The 12,458-nt window shown below is 36.9% G+C and overlaps 1 protein-coding gene across 1 annotated transcript in view; it reads left to right on the forward strand.

Moving 5' to 3' along the window:
* The window catches only part of BMT2 (base methyltransferase of 25S rRNA 2 homolog), a 201,210-nt gene that overhangs the window by 38,577 nt on the left and 150,175 nt on the right, over positions 1–12,458 (forward strand). The window lies entirely within an intron of this gene.

Here is a 12,458-nt window from a genome sequence, read left to right on the forward strand (position 1 = left end):
CTCATAGATTTTAGGACCTTCTGTATTACACATCATGTAATAAAAATTATAGGCATTTCTTTCGAGCATGTTCATCTGTTTTTTTACTTAATCTCTTTAAAAAAGTTTTGTTGTTTTTTGGTTATTGTTGTGCAATTATAGTTTTCCCCCTTTTCCCCCCATTCCTCTGCCCTACCCTACCCATGCCCCATATCCCCCATTCCATCCTCCCACCCCAACATTGTCTTTGTCCTTGGGTCCTTTATATGTGTTCCTTGACTTGATCCTTCCCCTTCTTTACTCAGTTATACCCCTCACACCTCCCCTCTGGTACTGTCAGTTTGTTCTTTATTTCCATGTTTCTGGTTATATTTTGCTTGCTTTTTTTGTTGTTGTTGATTAGGTTACACTTACAGGTGAGATCATATGATATTTGTCTTTCCCAGCCTGGCTTATTTCAGTTAGCATAACACTGTCCAGTTCCATCCATGCTGTGATGAAGGGTAGGAGTTCCTTCTTTCTTGATGTGTGTAGTATTCCATTGTGTAAATGTACCACAGATTTTTGATCCACTCATTTCCTGATGGGCTCTTAGACTATTTCCAGGACTAGGCTATTGTAAATAGTGCTGCTAAACATACAGGTGCATAGGTTCTTTTGAACTGGTGTTTCAGGATTCGTAGGGCATAACGTAAGCACTGGAATTGCCAAGTTAAAAGGTAGTTCCATTTTTGGGTTTTTTGAGGAAATTCCACACCGTTTTCCACAGTGGCTGCACCTGTCTGCATTATCACCACCAGTGTACTGGGGATCCCTTTTCTCCACAACCTTGTAGGCATTTGTTTGTTGATTTGCTTATAATGGCCATTCTGACCAGTGTAAAGTAGTGTCTCATTGTGGTTCTAATTTTTATCTCTCTGATATCTAGTGAGGCCGAGCATTCTTTAACATGGGCCCTCTGTATTTCCTTCTTAAATAAGTGTGTGTTCAGGTCCTTTGCCCATTTTTTAATTGGATTGTTTGTCTTTCTAGTGTAGAGTTGTGTGAGTTCTTTATGTATTTTGGAGATCAAACCCTTGTCTGAGATACCATAGGCAAGTATATTTTCCATACTGTTGGTTCCCTCTTTATTTTACTGATGTTTTCTTTAGCCATGCAGAAGCTTTTTAATTTGATGTGCTCCCATTTATTTATTCTTTCCATTATATCCCTTGCTCTAAGGGATGTATCGGTGAAAACACTGCCACATGGAATATCTGAAATTTTCCTGCCTATGTTCACCTCTAGGACTTTCAAGGTGTCCCAACTTATAAGTCTTTTATTCATCTTGAGTTTATTTTGGTGTATGGTGTAAGTTGGTGTCGAGCTTCATTTTTTTTGTATGTAGCTGTCCAGATCTCACAATCTCATTTGTCGAAGAAGCTATTTTTAGTCCATTTTATGCCCCTGCCCCTTTGTCAAATATTGATTCACCATAGAAACATGTTTTCTTTTCCCTGGGCTTGCTATTCTGTTTCATTGATCCATGTGTCTGTTTCTATGCCAGTACCAGACTGTTTTGATTACAGTAGCCTGGTAATATAGTTTGATATCAGGTATTGTGATCCTTCCTACTTTGTTCTTCTTTCTCAGAATTGCTGAGGCTATTCGGGGTCATTGTGGTTCCACATACATTTTTGAAATGTTTTTCCTGTATCTGCGAAATGTCATTGGTATTTTAATAGGGATGGTGTTGAATCTGTACATTGTTTTGGGTAGTGTGGACATTTTGAGGATGTTAATTCTTCCCAGCCGTGAACATGGCATATGCTTCTATTTATTTTTGTCTTCCTTAATTTCATTCTTTAGTGTTCTGTAGTTTTTTATATGCAGATCTTTTAGCTCCTTGGTTAGGTTTATTCCCAGGTAGTTTATTTTTCTTGTTACTATAGGAAATGGGACTTTTTTGTTTAATTTATGCTTCTGATATTTCACTGTTGGTGTATAAAAATCTATTCTATTTCTGAATATTGACCTTGTATCCCGCTGTTTTGCCAAATTCAGTTTTTAGGTCAAGTAGTTCTAGGGTTTTCTGTGTATACTATCATGTCATCTGCAAACAAAGACAGTTTTACTTCTCCCTTTCCAGTTTGGATGGCTTTTATTTCATTTTCTTGTCTAATCTCTGTGGCTAGAATTTCAATACTATGTTGAATAGAAGTGGTGAAAGCGGGTACCCTTGTCTTGTTCCTGAATGTTGTGGGAAAGCTCTAAGTTTTTTCCCATTGATTATGATGTTGGCTGTAGGTTTCTCATATATGGCCCTTATTATGTTGGGGAATGCTTCGTCTATTCCCACTTTGCTGAGTGTTTTTATCATAAGTGGGTGCTTTATATTATCAAATGCTTTTTCCACATCGGTTGATATGATCATGTAATTTTTGTCTTTTGTTTATGTGGTATTTTATGTGTATTGATTTGCAAGTATTGTACCATCCTTGCATCCCTAGGATGAATACCACTTGATCATTGTGTATGATCTTGTTAATGTATTGCTGGATGCAGTTTGCCAATGTTTTTTTGAGGATATTTGCTTCTTTGTTCATCAGTGACATTGGCCTGTAGTTTTCTTTCTTTGTTTTGTCTTTTTTTGGCTGTGGGATTAGGATGACGCTGGCCTCATAAAAAGAGTTTGGGAGATTTCCCTCTTCTTGAAGTTTTTGGAGTAGTTTGAGAAGGGTAGGGTTTAGCAATTCCTTAAATGTTTTGCAAAATTCTCCTGTGAAACCATCTAGTCCAGGTCTTTTGTGTGCCAGGAGTTTTTTGATTACTGATTCAGTTTCACTAGCTGTTATTGGTAGTTCAGGCTTCCTGCTTCTTCTTCATTCAATTTTGAGACATGATATTTTTCTAGAAATTTGTCCATTCCACTCAGGTTTTCAAATTTCTTGGCATATTTTTGTTCATAGTAATTTCGTACAGTCCTTTGTATCTCTGTGGGAATAGTTTTAATCTCTCCTTTCATTTCTGATTATATTTATTTGGGTCTTCTCTCTTTTCTTTTTGAGGAGTCTGGTTAAAGGCTTGTCACTTTGGTTTGTCTTTTCAAAGAACCAGCTCCTGGATCTATTGATCCTTTGAATTTTTTGTTTAGTCTCTATGTCACTTAATTCTGCTCTGATCTTTGTTACTTCCTTCCTTGCACTCACTCTGGGCATGGTTTTTTGTTGGTGCTCCAGTTATTGTAGATGTAGTGTTAGGTTGTTTATTTGAAATGTTTCTGTATTTTCTGGGTAGGCCTATATTGCTATGAATGTCCCTTTCAGGATAGCCTTTGCTGTGTCCCATATGTTTTGGACTCTTCTGTGTTCATTTTCATGTGTTTACAGAAACTTTTTGATTTCTTCCTTGATCTCATTATTACCCAATTAATTGTTTAATAGCATGCTGTTCTGTCTCCATGAGATTGAATGTTTTTTAATTTTCTCCCTGAATTTGGTTTCTAGTTTTAGGGCTTTGTGATCTGAGAAAATGCTGGATATAATTTCAATTTTCTCAAATTTGTGGAGGCTTGTTTTGTATCCTATCATGTGGTCTATCTTTGAAAATGTTCCATATGCATTTGAAAAGAATGTGGAATTTGTTTCTTTGGAATGAAAGGTTGTATATATATCTTTTAAGTCCATTTAATCTAGGGCATTGTTCAATGCCACAATATCCTTGTTGATAATTTGTTTGGAAGATCTATCCATTTTTGATAGTGGGGTGTTAAAATCCCCTAGTATAAGTGTGTTGCTTTTCATATCTTTCTTGAAGTCTTTCAATATTTTCCTTATATATTTGGGTGGTCCTATGTTGGTTGTATATAAGTTTATAATGTTTATGTCTTCATGATGGATTCTTCCCTTGAGTATTTTGAAGTGTCCTTCTGTGTCTCTTACTGTGGCCTTTGTTTTGAAATCTATTTTGTCTGATGTAAGTATTGCTACCACGGCTTATTTTTTCCTTTCTACTTGTTCGGAATATTTTTTCTAACCCTTCACTTTTAGTAAGTATAGGTCTTTTCTTCTGAGGTAGGTCTCTTGTAGGCAGCATAAGTGCAGGTCATGTTTTCTTTTCCATTCAGGTACCATATTTCTTAATTGGAGCATATAATCCATTAACATTTAAGGTTATTATTGATAGACTCTTACACATTTTCCCCCATTGTACCTATGTTCCTCCATCTCTCACTCTTTTTATTCCTTTTCTTAAAACAGTCCCTTTAGCATCTCTTGTACTGCTTGTTTGGTGGAGGTGTATTCTTTTAGCCATCTTATGTCTGGAAAACTCCCTGTTTTCCTTCCATTTTAATTGAGAGCTTTGCTGGGTAGAGTATTCTTGTTTGCAGGTTTCTGGTTTTCATTACTTGGAATATTTCTTGCCACTTCCTTCTGGTTTGTACTGTCTGTATTGAGATATCAGCTGCTTGCCTTATCAGAGCTCCCATGTATGTCACTATCTGTTTCTCCCTTGCTGCCTTTAAGATTCTCTTTGTCCTTAAAAATTGGCATTTTAATTATGATGTATCTTGGAGTGGCCCTCTTTTGGTTCATCATGATTGTGACCCTCTCTGTTTCCTGAACTTGCATGCCTTTTCCCCTTCCAGGTTAGGGAACTTTTCTCTATATGTTTTCTGTCCCTTCCTCCATTTCTTCTCCTTCTGGTATTGTTGTGATTTAAAATTTGTTGTATTTCATGCTGTCCTGAACTTCTTTAAGCTATCCTCATACTTTTTGCATCTTTTTTCATTGTGCTGCTCTACCTGGTATTTATTTCTTTCTACCTTGTCTTCTGGCTCACTAATTTGGTTTGCTCTTTCATTCAGCCTGCTTATAATTCCTTATAATGTAGGTTTTCTTTCAGATATTGTATTCTTCATTTCTTCCTGGTTCTTGTTTATAGTTTCTATTTCTTTTTTCATACTGTTGTAGTTCCCACTCAGTTCCTTATAGTTGTCGCTGAGTTCCTTGCACATCCTTATACCCATTCTTTTGAATTCTATGTCTGATGATTTGCTTGCTTCCATTTCATTTAGCTCTTTTACTGACGATTCTCCCATTCCTTTCAATTGAAGGTTCTTTTCTTTGTCTCCCAATGTTATGTGAATCTTTCTGTTTGTTTTTGTTTTTCAGATGCTCTCCTTTGTCAGATGTCATCATGACTTGGCCTTCTGTGGTAGGAGTTTTGTGGGAGTCAGTGGTATGGTCTCTTTGATCTCCTTGTCTGATGTTCTTGAGTTACCCTTTCTTCCATTTGTGTTGGCTCTCTTATTGTACTTGGGCTGTACTTGTTGGAGGTTTCTTTGTTGATGGGTTCTCCTCTCCATCAGGCTTACTGGTAGTCCCACCTTATCTTGTGTGCTGTTGTACAGGTATTTGTTAACAAGGCAGTATTACCAGAAAACCAAACGCACACCAGCAAAATGAACCCCCTATCACATCAGCATTGTCAACTGCAATTGAGCTAAGCCTAATAAAGGTGAAGGGAGATTGTGGATGTAAGATATGACAAAAGGAATATAAGATGACTGAAAGAGGGGAAAATGTTTCTGAGTCATTAAGAGGAAGGAGATTTGATAAATACTGAGATAGAACTGATGCAAAGAAAGGGAGAGAACAAAATTTAAAATGTAAGTAAAACCTGAAAGGGCAATGTGAACAATAGGGTAAGAAGAGGGAAGAGTATATTATGAAATTTGAAGTGAAATTGAAAAGGTACTGGACCAATGGGAGCAAAATTGCAGAAAAACCACAGCAGGGTCAATAGCAATCACAGCTGAATGAAGTTTAATAAAGGTGGAATGGGAGTAAAAATATTGTATAAAAGTGAAAAGTGATTGTGAGTTGTCTACGGTAAAGAAAAATAATTTTGAGAGGATGGAGGAAGCAGACTAATGGTAAAATCCAGGTTAAGCAGGGGTTAGGAATAAGAGAAAACAATGAAATAAAATTCTTCACTCAACTGATCACGGGCATGGGGAAAGCAAAGTAGAGTAAGATGGGGAGAATATTATATGGGATTTAAAGGGCAAAGAAATAATGAACAAATAGGAATTCCACTGGAGAAGTACAGCAGTAATTGTGGTATTTTACCCAAGTAGCCACTATTTATAAAAGGTGGAAAAGAAATAAAACTCTTATAAGAGGGGGAAAAGAATGTGAACTGACTTAAAAAAAGAAGAGCGCTATTCGAGGTTAGATGGAGGAGAAATAGTGAGAGTAAGAAATAAAACTTTGCATACGTAGCGTGAGAGTAAAGAAAGTTTATACCAATAGTATTAAAGCTCAGGAAAAATGCAAAATGGATTAAGGCCAGGGAAGGGTGCTATAGGATTTGGAATAACAATAATATGATTAATATATAATCTGAATAAAAAGAATTAAAAAATAAAAGACCAAGCATCGTTTGGTATTTGGAATATGAGTGAAGTGAAAGAAGAAAAACTAAAATGCAATATGAAAGAGAAAATAATAAAGAAACAAAAGAAACAATAAAAACAAACAAACCAAAAAACTAAATAGACCAAAAAAAAGAAAAGAAAAAATTAATTTCTGTTAAGAAAAAGGTGAAATTTTTCTCAGGTGTTGGTGTTCGTTCACATTCTGACCTCTTTCTGGATCTGTCTCTGGTTTTCTCTCAGCTTAGGGTCTTACTGTCTTACTCTTAAAAAAAAGGAAAAAGAAAAAAAAGCTCCCTTGCTGATTGGTAAGCCTGCCCAGCAGGTTTTGCAGAACTTCTGGGTTCCTGCAGGCAGTGGTGGACTCAGCTTTGTTTTTCCTTTCCTGTCCTTTGGCAAGTATGGAGGCTCAGTCTAGTCTACAGTTATCACAGGTATCCAGTTTCCAGCCCATGCCCCCAGAGTTCACACTCTCCCCTCTGCACAGTTGTGCCAAGCTGGTGCCAATAAGACACCTCACTTTGCACTCCTTTGATCAATCCATGAGGTGCACTTAGTAGTAGCAAATTGCCCCCACACTCCTCCCTCTTTGTTGGCTGCGCTGCTGCTCACGCAAAGTCCCTGCACAGTGCACCTCAGTCCCCCTTTTTAAAAAAAGTCTCTTTGGGTGCTGCTACCGCTCAGAGCCATTGCCCAGCTTTCCACACACTCCAATTCTCTGGCAAGTCCAGAGTCCATCTAGGTCACAGCCAGTTGTGGCTCACCTCTTCTCCCAGCTTTAGGTGCCACCAGGATCCCCCAAACTCTGGCACTGTCCAGCCAGCAACCACCACCCCAGTGTGTGTACACCACAAGTTGTGTGTTCACTTGTTGCCTTTTTTTCTACCCAGCAACTTTATGCATTCAGATCTCTCCTTTCGTGGGTGTGGGATTCCTCTGCTCTGAGAGGGGAAGGAGCTGCTAGGCTACCATCACTGCCTGGCTCTCCCTCCAATGTCCCCGTGCCAGCTGCCCTGTCTGGCATCAGGCACAGGGACCTTCTCCATCTGCCTATAAAACCTCCTTACCACCTGCTTTGAAGTGTCCTCTGCATACTTTGTCTCCCAAATTTGATGTCAGCTAGGGTTCTATTGCCTGTTCACTTTGTTTTTTGGAAGATCCGCTAAGTGTGCCATTTGGGTGCACAGCAAGTGGGCTCAGCTCCTACCTATTTCACCACTATCTTCTAAGACCTTTTTAATTTCACAAGGTGTCTTTTTATTTTTAATTTGATCCTATGGTTAATTCATTCATTATTTAATAACATGTTATTTAGCTTCCATGACTTTGTGTATTTTTTCAGTCCTTTTATGATTGATTACTAGTGTCATAGCATTATGGTCAGAGAAGATGCTTGATATGATTTCAGTCTTTTTATATATGTATTTATCTATTTATTTTTGTTTCATAAATTACTTTATTGTTGTTCAATTACAGTTGTCTGAATTTTCTCCCCACCACTTCCCCCCACCCCATTCAAGCCCACTTTCTTCCCTTTCTTCCACCCTCCCCCTTGGTTTTGTTCAGTCTTCTTAAATTTGTTAAGACTTGTACTGAATTGTAACATGTGGTCTATTCTAGAAAATGCTCCATGTGTACTTGAAAAGAATGTATATTCTGCTGCTGTGGGATGAAATGTTCTGAAAATATGAATTAAATCCATTTGATCTAGTGTGTCATTTAAGGCCATTGTCTACTTGATTATCTGTCTGCATGATCTATACATTGAAGTTAATGGGATGAGTGTTCTAGGAACCCATCTGTATCAGTGTACTAGCTGTGTTCGACTTCAGTGTTTTGTTTTGTTTTGTTTTGTTTTGTTTTGTTGAAGACCTTTTAATGTATTTGTCCATTTCATGGTACTTGATTCACCAGCACACCTGTCCACACTGTTCTAATTGTACAGCAGTTTTTGACCAAAAATGGAATGACCCCCGTGCCTTACCCTAACTATTCACCTGATCTCGTCCCAAGCAAATTTTTTTTTGTTTCCCCAAAGGAATAAAGTCCTCAAACAGAAAGGTTTTGCCAATGTGGAAGAGGTGAAACAAAAAATAGCAGTAGCACTAAAGGTCATCAAATCAGTGAGTTCAAAAACTATTTTGAACAGCAGAAAAAAGTCTCAATAGGTTTATTGCATCAAATGGAGAGTACTTTGGTGGTGAATGAAGTTTAAACATATAAAGATAAATACACAATTTTTTATAAATAAATCCTGGTTTTTGGGTGTCCCCCCCCATATTATTTATTTCAGATATTGCATTCTGAACATATGACTATTTTTCTGTGGTTTCTATGTCTTTTTTCATACTGTTGAGCACCCTTATAATCATTACTCTAAATTTTATGTTGATAAATTGCTTGCTTCCATTTCATTTAGTTCTTCTGGAGAATTCTTTTGTTCTTACTTTTGAGGACTATTTCTTTTTCTTCCTATTTTGGTTTCCCCATTGTGTTTGTTTTTATGTGTTAAGCAGGAATGCAAAGACTCTGTTGCAGCCCTATATCAAATGCTGACTGACCCTGGGCAACCTTTTTGGAACTATTAGCAATCCACACTAATAGTTGTGTGGGAGTTGTGTGGCTCCCTCTGCTGGGCCTGGGTATGTGTAAAAAGATCCAACCTGTGTACCAAGGCTGACTTTCATGAGCACCAGGGTTTGGAAAGGGTCACCTATAGTCTCAAATCGCTCAAAGATCTACCTTCACCTGCCAGCTTTCTGTTAGGTTAGGCAGTGAAAGTGCCTCCATCAGTACCACTTAGCAGAGCTTAAACTCCACAGGGATTCCTGCAGGTGGGACTATTGCTTACCCTCAGGCTGATGCGACTTGGAAGGGAGAGTTCTGACTGTGGAAGTTGGCTCTGGGCATCATGGGGAATGACTCAGCACAGGGATCCTGATGGCTGACCCTTCAGCTTTCTCCCCAGAGCCACCTACCCCAGACTCTTCTCACATTGCTCTAGTCTGTTCTGCCTTTCCTCAGCTGGAGCCCAAGGTAAGTGGCTGCAAACAAAATTTTGTGTACTCTCTGTGTCTCTAGCCATCTCTCTAGCAGACAAAAAACCCGCTGCTTTTCACAGACAGATGTTATTTGGGTTCTTCCCTAGTTCTGGTGCTCTTAGCTGTGGTGCCCAGCTTGGAGTTTAGATCCCACAATTCTCAGGTGGACTACCTCCCCCTAGCCACTGAAATATCCCTCTGGAACTTTATTGCCTGTGGGAGCCCTGGCAACCATCTCATACCTATCCGATTCCTGCCAATCTTAATGTAGTGAATGTGGTTTCTTCTGTAAAATCCTTGGTTATAAGGCTTTTCTCCAGGTATTGTTCAGTTGATTATTCATGATGATTTTTCTATAATTGAGTTGTAATTCCACTTTGGTCCTGGGAGGTGGTTAGTATATAGCTTCCATCTGCTCTGCTGCCACCTTGGGTCCCTTAGTATATGTTCTTAGAAAAATTGTTTCATGTAAGTTTTCAGTTTTATTTGGATAAAGTTATGCAAGTTAAAGAACCAATTTGTATATTTATTTGTTAGTTCTGTTTTTTTCTAAATCATTAATACCTTCTTCCTCTCTTTTTTTATTTTGGTTTACATTTTTTCTCCTGATCCTATAAGTTGGATATTTACTTCATTTATTTTTATTATTTTATTTGTATTGGTATAATATTAAATGATTTGAATTTTTCTTGGGTCTCTATTTCAAGTTGCATTCCTTAGATTCTGACTTCCCTTGTTTTCCTTATTGTTCTTTTTGTTTTTAGTTATCCTGTGATTTTTATCAATATTTTCATTTGAACCAGAGTTATTTAATTTAAAACATTTGCAGGTGAAACGGCTTTTTGGATCCACTTTGTTGTTAGTTTTAGTTGTATTGCATTGTGATTGGATGATTTTGTTTGCATTATTTTTTCATGGCTTGTACTGTGGCTATTCCATGTACACTTGATAAGAAGCTGTATTGTCTGTGTGAGCAATATTTGCTAAATAATGATAATATAAACCTTACTATGCTCTTTAGAGCTTATTTTTCATTCATTTGATTGAGAGTGGTGTGTTAAAAAGTTACCTGTTGTTAACTGTATCTGTTTCTCCATGCATCTTCCTGGTTTTTCTGCCTTGTAAAGAGATGGTTGCTCTGATAAATAGCACATAAATATTTGTAACTGTTTCATCTTCATTTGGAATTGTTGCCTTCAGGATTAAAAAAAAATCTTTTTTTTTTTAATTTCATTTAATGCTTTTTATTCACTACCATCCTTTTCACCAGTATTTCTGAATCATGATTTCTGAATCATCTCATGGAGGAATTCATCTTCCAGTAGATTCTTTATAAACAGCTTGCATCTATAATGTTTCATGAGTTTTTATATAACAAAAGCTGCTTTTCTATGGTTTTACAAGATGCACAACTTGGCTAGATATAAAATCCTTGACTCACACTTTTTTTTAGTTCCTACGAAAAAGAAATCTCTGTTTGGCTTTGTATGGTTGTCTCTTTTTGATTAGATTAAAGTTAAGCATATTAGCAGAAATATTATATAGGTGATAGTGCTCTTCTCAGTGTATTATATTATATCAGAAGGCACATGATATCTATCCTGAGTTGGATTTTTTTTCCCATTTCAGGTAGACTTTATTTTATAAAGCAGTTTTGAGTAACAGCAAAACTGAAGAAAAAGTACAGGTAGTTCCCAAATATACCCACTGACATGTGTGCAGAGTATCCCCTACTGTCAGTATCCACTCATAGTACTGCATTTGTTATAATCGATGAACCCATATTGATATATCATCATCATCCAAAATCCATGGTTTATGCTAGTGTTCATTTTTGGTTTTATATAATCTATAGATTTTTGATGTATGTTGGCAAGTATCCAATATTATATTGGGTTCGCCAGAAAGTTCATTTGTTTTTTGTTTAAGATGGCTCTAGTAGCACTTAGTTGTCTTTAACTTACTGGAAACAATTTTGTTAGATCGTATTGTCTGCATGAGACATGATGCATAAATGGGTGTGTTGTCATAATGAAGCTACCAATCACCAGTTGCCCATAGCTGCAGCCTTCTGAATCATCAAAATAGTTTCTGTGGAGGAATGTTCAAACTTAAGATAAAATTTGATGCAGCTTCATTGCTGTGCTCACTCAGTCATTTTAAAGCCACACAGTACACATGTTCACTCAACAGCATCTTCTGCCCCACTGACTATAGTACAGTGAGGTCATCACTGTTCACGCATGCACATTCCATTCTACTTTCCTTGGCTGCCAGCTTACATCAATGATGTGCAAACCATTCTCATTATATTAACAATGATTGGAATTTTTCCGGACAGATCTTGTATATACAAGGCATGGTGCACTACTGTATTCACTGTAAAATTATATTAGATACAAAAAAAATGTTTAAGGTTATGCCATTCATCAGTTTCTGATTCTGGATAGCAACCTGATATGGGCTATACTGTAATGAGCTTAAAGCAATACGTCTTGATAAATCTGTATTTTTATAGTATAGGAATTGGGACTAGCAGGAATTATCTCTTGATACATAGAAATAATTTTCAAATATTATAAAAACCACTACTGTGTTCACACCATTGTGCTTTCACACCTTTATGAAATGATATTGTTCTTACTTAAATGATTTTTAGACCCTTCTCTCAGAGAAAATAAGAAGACAGATGATTTTAAATGTGTTGAAAACCTTACCTTCATAAACCAGAAGGATCCAGAAAACAACTGTTGGGATATTTGTCTAATACCAGCCAAGCTGTCTCAGAATTAATTGTGACTACTACCGGTATTTCTTTTTATGCTTAGCGTAACTGAATAGCATAATTATTTAAGCTTTTTAGAGGAATTTCTGTTTCAGTTAAAATTTCAATTAAAACATATTTCTGAAAAACGTACTTTTTATTTAATCAGCACAATCTGTGTTCATGTTTTATATATCTTAATTTTTAAAATGTGAAAGTGCTACAAGGTTCTTAAACTTACATCTGTGTGACATTT

This window comes from Phyllostomus hastatus, unplaced genomic scaffold (genome assembly GCF_019186645.2).
Source record: "Phyllostomus hastatus isolate PE091 unplaced genomic scaffold, TTU_PhHast_1.1 phas_contig_118, whole genome shotgun sequence".
NCBI classification, from domain to species: Eukaryota; Metazoa; Chordata; class Mammalia; order Chiroptera; family Phyllostomidae; genus Phyllostomus; species Phyllostomus hastatus.